Source organism: Antechinus flavipes, chromosome 6, assembly GCF_016432865.1.
Source record: "Antechinus flavipes isolate AdamAnt ecotype Samford, QLD, Australia chromosome 6, AdamAnt_v2, whole genome shotgun sequence".
Lineage (NCBI taxonomy): Eukaryota > Metazoa > Chordata > Mammalia > Dasyuromorphia > Dasyuridae > Antechinus > Antechinus flavipes.
The window spans coordinates 71,269,467-71,277,647 of NC_067403.1; positions in this window are offsets into that span (position 1 = coordinate 71,269,467).

The following is an 8,181-nucleotide window of genomic DNA, read 5'->3' on the forward strand; positions in this document are numbered from 1 at the left end:
CCCCTGAGGCTAATTTTACAAGCCAGATCTTTTGACAGGTTCAACCTTAACCAGATCAGTCACCTCTAATACTAAGGCCATTGGTTTACAAGCTGTGTGGCCTGAGTACAATCAGCTCCATGACAAGGAAAATTACTTTGACAGTGGTATGAAGGACAATTGGAGTCTGGAAGCCCAGAAGCTATTACAATGGTCCAGGTATGAGACAGTAAGGTTTTAAACAAGGGTGGCAGTTATGAAAGCAGATAAAGAGTGAATGGGTTAGTGAAATGTTTCAGTCACAGTTATCAGGATAGGGAGACTCATTGAATATAAGAGGTTAAGAGAGAGGAAAGAGTCTACAATAATGCAGATTTTGAGCCTAAGTGACTAGGAGTTTGATTGTTTCAAGAATGAAAATAAGGAAGTTGAGGGGAGAATCACTTCAACAGTATATTTTCCTCAATTCTTGTTTAATTAACTTTTCCTGCTTACCACCCCAATAATCTACAATCCTAGGAAATTCTATCATCCACAATGAGTTGGTGATTATACTGCATACATATTTATACCAATGCTACTAGAAAAATTTTAAACATAGGTTTTAATCCAATACTATGGGGACCACTCTTCTTTCAATCACCCAGGTTCGCAATCTCAAAGTCATAATCAGTTCTTCTCTCTCTCAATCTCCATACTGAATTAGTTTTCAAAACTTCTGTATTCTCCATCCATCATATATCTCACATCTTTTTCTTGATTCATATATCCATGGCTCTAGATCAGGCATGAAAACTGGTTGAGAGTGATCAGCCTATATACCTCTCATAACTAGAATATTCTCCTTCCTCATTTCCATCTAACCGAATCCCTAACTTCCTTCAAGCTCAGCTCATTAGACTGTGAGCACTTTGAAGTCTGCGATTATTTTTACTTTTTGTTTTGTTTGCTTTTGTTTTGTTTCCCCAGCACTTAGCAGAGAACCTGGAACATAGTAGCCACTTAATAAATGCTTATAGACTTGACTTAAGTGAGACCTTACCTGATCTCCTTGTTTATACTTTTAATGTGTATATTTGTTGTTTACTTTCCAGTAGAATATAAGCATTATTAGAGACAAGGATTCCAGGCTTCCAGGACCTAGCAGATAGAGTGTACTAAATTAAATGTGTATTGATTGATGTAAGTTAGGCTGATTTGGGTTAAAGAATGAGTAGTGGTATAAAAAAGGAGGAAGAAAATGTAGACTAATCTTTCTAGAAATTTTATGACAAAGGAGAAGATAAAGAATAATAGTTTGGGAGAAGTATAGTAAGGTCAAAGTAAAGTGCTTTATTTTGTTTTCTGATAAGAAGTGGCCTTCCAGTACATTTGTAGCAAAAAGAGGAGGATCCAGTAGAAAGGGAGAGATTGAAAATGGAGGAAGGATGATGGATGGATCAAGTTTCCAGAGAGGAAAAAAAGGGAAATGCAATAAAGATATATAGAAGCTAGCTTAGCCTTGGTAAGGAGGAAAGTAGTCCACTACATCTCCCAAAACTAGAGGAAAGGAGAAGGCATAGGTGGGTTCCAAATTGAGGAAGAGGAGAATTAAAGAGATTGTCTCAATTTAGTCAGTACAATAGGAAGTAAGATTTTGCTAAGGAATTGAATTGGGAATGAATTTGGAGGTTTGAGGACAGAAGAAAGATTGGATGAATTGTGATGGGGAATGTGATAGACAAACCAATCAAGAACAGTAATAAAGGAGTGGGAACCAAGATCACGTGAATTTGTGTGGATAAAATTAACATGGGCTTCAAAACTTCTTTCCAGTAGCTGTGCTGCTCAAGAAGTAGATCTGGTGAAGGTGAGCCCTGTGATTACCCAGAGTTAGGAAAGATCATCATAAGAAAGTGTTAAGAGAACAAGGAATCCAGGGGAAAGGAAACTATATTGTTGATCAATACAGTTCAGACCATGAAGCATGAGATGGGGAGCCAAAAAAAAAAAAAAAAAAAAAAAAAAAAAAAAAGGAGTTATGGATGACTTTGAAGGAGCAGCAGGGGAAAATGGGGTGAGTAATAATAACCCAAGATTTGACATTAGCAAGGCAGGAATATCAGAAGGAATAGTAACTGAAAGGGTACAAGAGTAGAAAGAGATGATAAACATTGAAGGACCATTAGATCAAGAACTATATCAAGAACTCTATGTGATCAAGATCTAACCAACATCTTGAGATTAATCAGTAAAAGGATTAGAACTTCCAGTTAAACAAAACTAATAAGATTAATAGTGCATTGTGCTGAATTAACATAATTTCATACCAATAATAACTATAATTATCTTTAAATAACTTTATGTATTGTATAGTATTTATATATCATAAATTAATATCATTTTCCACCAAAAATGAGAGTTATATATTATATCATTGTTTTCCTGAAAACTGGCCTCCAGTCTGGTAATGACTTCATTCTCTAGAAATCTGTTGAACTCCTGATGGGTAAAAGTAATGTTTTTTGTTTGTTTGTTTGTTTTTTATAAAAGCTTTTTATTTTTCAAAACATATGTTTGAACAATTCTTCAACATTAGCCCTTGCAAAACCTTGTGTTCTAATTTTCACTCCCTTTCCCCTACGCCCTCCCCTAGATGGCAATTAGTCCAATGTATGTTAAACATGGTAGAAATATAGGTTAAATCCAATGGATGCATACATATTTATACAATTATTGTGCCATACAATAAAAATCCAATCAAAGTAGTATAAAAAAGCAGCAAAATAAAATGCAAGCAAACAACAACAAAAAAAGTGAAAACACTATATTGTGAGCCACTCAGTTTCCACAGTCCTCACTCTGGGCATAAATGGCTCTCTTCATGACTGAACAATTGGAACTGGTTTGGATCATCTCATTGTTAAAGAGAGCCACATCCGTCAGAACACATCCTCACATAGTCTTGTTGTTGCCGTGTACAATAATCTTTTGGTTCTGCTCATTTCACTTAGCATCAGTTCCTGTAAGTCTCTCCAGGCCTCTCTGAAATCATCCTGCTGATCATTTCTTACAGAACTATAATATTCCATAACATTCATATGCCATAATTTATTCAGCCATTCTTCAATTGATGGGCATCCACTCAGTTTCCAATTTCTTGCCACTATAAAATGGGCTGCCATAAATATTTTTGCACATGTGGGTCCCTTTCCCTCCTTTAAGATTTCTTTGGGATATAAGCCCAGTAGAAATACTGCTGGATCAAAGGGTATGCACAGTTTGATAACTTTTTGAACATAGTTCCAAACTGCTCTCCAGAATGGCTGGATATATTCACAATTCCACCAACAATGTATCAGTGTCCCAATTTTCCCACATCCCCTCCAACATTCAAAATGACAGTGATCTTAATGACTGCTTCACATCAGTTGAAAGCTTTCAAGCAAAGTAATGTAACAGAATTTCAACCAGGTGAAGCAAGTTTGGGATAATAAATCAACAGAGTTGTTCATTGGATCTTAATGCTTAATTTACTTCTTTCTGATCTTCTTCAAACCTTTCAAAACAATCCACCTTCCTGCAAGACGGAAGACTTTTATCTGTAACAATAGGTGCTATTTTTGATTAAGCACAAATCATATTCATGAAAATGTGAGGGAAAGAGGATTGGTTTATGTTGATAACTAACATACCTTCTACACTTCCTTAGATCATATTTCTATTATGATGAAGACAGATTGCTTTTGGTGAATGTGTTTTGTAAGACTGGGATTTGGAAACTTCGTCTATTTGTCTTTCTTTGCCTTTGGATATAGTCACAGTTTCCCAGTGATGTATCTCCAGCTGAATGACCAAATGCAGACTCATCCTCTCACAAAACCAAATACTTTTATTTTCAGCGTCTGAGATTCTTGGTTGCTTTCTTTGGACACATCCAGGCTGGCTTCTCTTGTGGAATTTCTCCTTCCTAGAGTTACAGAATAGGAATGAAACACTGAGCTTCCGTGGCACCTGCAAACCATTTCTCTCCTCGCCCCTACCGCCTCGGCTGTCCTTGGCACAGCTGATCATGGAATGAGAGTTGGAAAGTTGGGGACTTGTCCACCAAACAACAGCTATTTCTGGATGTCTCGAGTTATTGTTGTTTTCCTTTTAAGTAAAAATGAACTAATGAATCACAGGATAACACCACAATGAATTTAGCACATGCTAAAATACAAATGGAAAGATATTATTTCCTGACATCCAATATATGTGAAACACATTTTGTACTGGAACAAACAACTTGAAAAATATATTACTTTTGCACACAGGGTCTGAGTAAAGCAATTACCTACATGAGTGAAGAGAAAATTCTATTGACAGAAGAAGGCCAAAAACAAATCTCAAAAATCAAAAGTCTTTCTCAGCTAGAGTCAAGGAATTCAATTTAATCCAATATAGAAGTATGAAATGCCTTTTTTGTGTTAATTCTGATCATTTGAAGATTAAAAAGAAACAATACCTGACCTCAAAGAGCTTATATTCTACTGTTTAGTCTTCTGAAAGTTCTCCTCCTAAGTCCCTCATGCACCTCCAAAAATAGGAAGGGAGGAAGTCCATAACACCAAACCCAAGTTTCTAAGGCTGTCTTATTGGAACAAAGATAAAATTCATATAATTTACCTAAGAGTATTCTCTAGATGAGTGATCTCCAAGCTTTTGTGTTTCCCCCCAAAACTGAATAAACCCCACTCTTCCAATTATGTGTATATTTATTTATATATACATATAATACTATATTAGCATTATAAATATGACATAATATTCAAATCAATAGGAAGCTATTATAGTTTATTGAGTGGAGTGAGGGAAAGGAGTAAGTAATATAGGAAGACCTGTGCTTTGGGAAAATTACTATGGTATCTCTGAGGAAGATGGATTGGAGTGATTTGGACTTTAGGCAAGGAGAATAATTTGGAGATCATTACAAAAGGCCAGGCCAGAAGTACTGATAGTCCGAGCTAGCCTAAGTGGGTAACTATGTGCATGAACGTGAAGACACTTGGAGAGAGATTTGAAGTGGAAAATAACAAGATTTGACAGCTGATTAGAGTCCATACACATTTATTAAGGACTTACTATGTGCCAGCATTGTGCTATGTGCTGGGGATATGATTTTTAAAGGCAATATCTACCTTCAAGAAGCTTACAATATAATGGGAAAGAAAATTAAAATATATGGAGTCATCAGAAGTTACCCAGCATGCAGGACTATAATGTTTCTGGAAAGTCAAAAGCAGAGCATCTGATGCAAAATGAAGTTATCTGGGAAAGTTTGCACCTGTATTGTGGGAGAATTCCAAGGGGAGAAACTAGAATGACAACAAAGCTGAGAACCTGAGTAAGTAGTGGAGAGAAGATGGGGGCTTGGATAATAAGAGGGAAGTTAGAAAAAAGTGAATTGGGAGGGGAAATTAATATAAGGAGATCTATGATAGGCCATCTATGGCTGCTTACTCTGGATATACTACCAAAAAGAGGGGAGAGAAGGCAATCTTGAATTCATTGTTCACAAAGCCTAGTACCTAATATATACCTTCTCCTCTCCACCAACTCTACACACACACACACACACACACACACACACACACACACACACACAGAGCTACAATGTGGAGTGCTGTTGCTGGAGTAAAAAAATGAGAATGGACAAGGTATTTTTCCCTTGCAGTTAGTGCAGATTTCTTAGGCTACCCTCACCCTGAGTTGTCGACATGTATTAGAGCCAGAGAAGACCAAAAATGGGACAAGATAGAGAAGAAGAGCTATTAAAAATTAATAAATGAATAAATGAATGAATAGATAGATCGAATACAAATAGGTGAATGGGGCGGTACAGTTATATCAGAGACAAGCAAAAGATTGACTCTCAAGAAGAGAAAGGGATGCAATCCATCTTTTAATCCTTAAATTGATCATATTCTCCTTGATCATTGCTGTTCACTTGGGGTAAACAAGCCTCGACTCCAGAGACCACTGCTCTAGACTAAAATGTCTTAAACTATTAGTTGTAATCCCATATGGAGTCATGTAACTGAATGTGGGGATTGCAAAATGATGATTTATTATCAGTAAATGTTTGATTTGTATATCTTTTTATATACCTATATACCCAGAATTGTATGAAAATTTTTCAGGTGAAAAAGGATTATAAATGGAAAAAGTTTAAAAAGTCCTGCATGAGACACAGATTTCAATCCTAAAGTAGAATAATAATTCCTTTAGATGAATATATAATCAGATTGACAAGATTTTGGAGAGAAATAGAAATTGAGATAGAAGTAAATTAGTTTTATAAGCTTAATTTTTTAAATTTGATGTCACAGCTATAGATCAACAAAGAATTTTGAACTCACATCTCTTGAAAGTAGTAGAACCATGGAATCCTAAATTTAGAGTCTTATGATTTAGAATTTAAATATCACCCCATCTAATTGAAGAAACTGACACAAAAAGGTTAATTGACCCAAGATCTCATAAGTGACAGAGTCTGAATTTCAATCCTGACCTTCTGACTTGAAATATAGGCTCCTTTTTATAGAAACATGCTGTCTTGTAGGAATTATAACAACTTAATTTCTACTCCATCACACATATCATTTACAAAATAGTGGTGACATATCAAGATCAAAAAAGTGTTTTATCTGCACCAATATGGATATAAGAAAATAAAGTGCCAATCATTCCAACCAGAACCAAAATCAGTGCAAGGCAATTGGGATTTGTTCCAGGGCAGAAAAAAAATTTAACAGGTGTTGCCAATATTTAACAGGTGTTGCCAATATTTAACAGGTGTTGCCAATATTTACACTTCACCAGTACCTTAGAAATCATGGAGCATAGTATCCATTTATCAAGAGTAATTAATTAAAATAAGAAACTAGACTTGGGCTCAGTCCCTACCTATGTACTTAGGGCTCACTAGACTGAATCTATGTTTCTCCATTCCTTTCCAAAGGAGACATCCCTATAGCATCTTGTACTATTCTGGAATCACCACCAGGACTGGTGTCCATGGTCTCTGTCTTGCCCGTAGAATTTTGCATCTCAGTATGTTTCCCTACCTCCCAAATGAATTTGTGCTAAAAAGTTGAGCACAAATTTTGTAAAGCTTGGCTTAGCTGCCAAAATTGCTAGTTATGGCCTTAATGCAGCTGGGTTCTATTATTATGGATTCAGGATACCGATGTTTCCATAATATTACTGATCCAAAAAATAAAGAAGAAAGACTTCAGGAATCTTGGTGTTCTATTCCTGTTTGCTGGGCTGCTCATACTTATAACTCAACTGACAGACAGAGGAAAAAATACCAAATACAGAAGACTGCCTCCCTTCCTGCACCTTTGGCACTGAATTGGACCAGACAAACATCATCATCATCATCATCAGAGACTTCACAAAGCTCTCCTCCCAATGTGATACTCTAAATCCATAGACTCTTAGCAATATTCAAATATTACTGGGGGCCCTTGTCAGAAAACATATATCTGTATATATTGAATAGCTAAAGGATTAGGTATTTTAGAATTTGTGACAAAGCTGGCAACAGCAAAAGGGCTCGAGCCATATTATAGTGTAATAAAAACCTAATAAAACATTTAAGCAAACTCACACATCTGTGGACAGATGGGAGGCATTATGTAATACAGGTCATTGCCACAGCAACCTCTCACCCCACGGCTTGCTGCTGGAGCAAGGTTCACCATAAAGTGCCTCTGTGAATTTTCTTTCTCACTCAGCATTGGGGGGAAGTCATTCCTTTCTCTCTCTGAAAAACACTATCAAAACAGGCAGCCTTTGACCTACGCCCACTGAAATGGTGCAGAGATGCCCGGAATCTTTGAACCAAGACCTGAGACCTCATTTCTTCTATTTGTTTGTTTTTAGAAAACATTCAAGGCCTCCATGAGCACTTCTACCCTTGCCAGAAATTTCCGTCTCAGTCATATGCAAATGTGGATGATAATGTGTGAAGTGGGTTCCACTGGGGAGCTTGGTGGATTACTTCAGAATTGTCAAAGAATCAGCTGTCTAAACCACAGAACAGAGGGAAAGAAGGATTTGGAATAAAAAAAAAAAAAGGCTGTATTTGCCAAAGTATGTGAACTGTTTGAAATGAATATTTCTCCATCTATATTTTTTCTAGGAGTTTTAAATACATATATGATGCTTTTAATT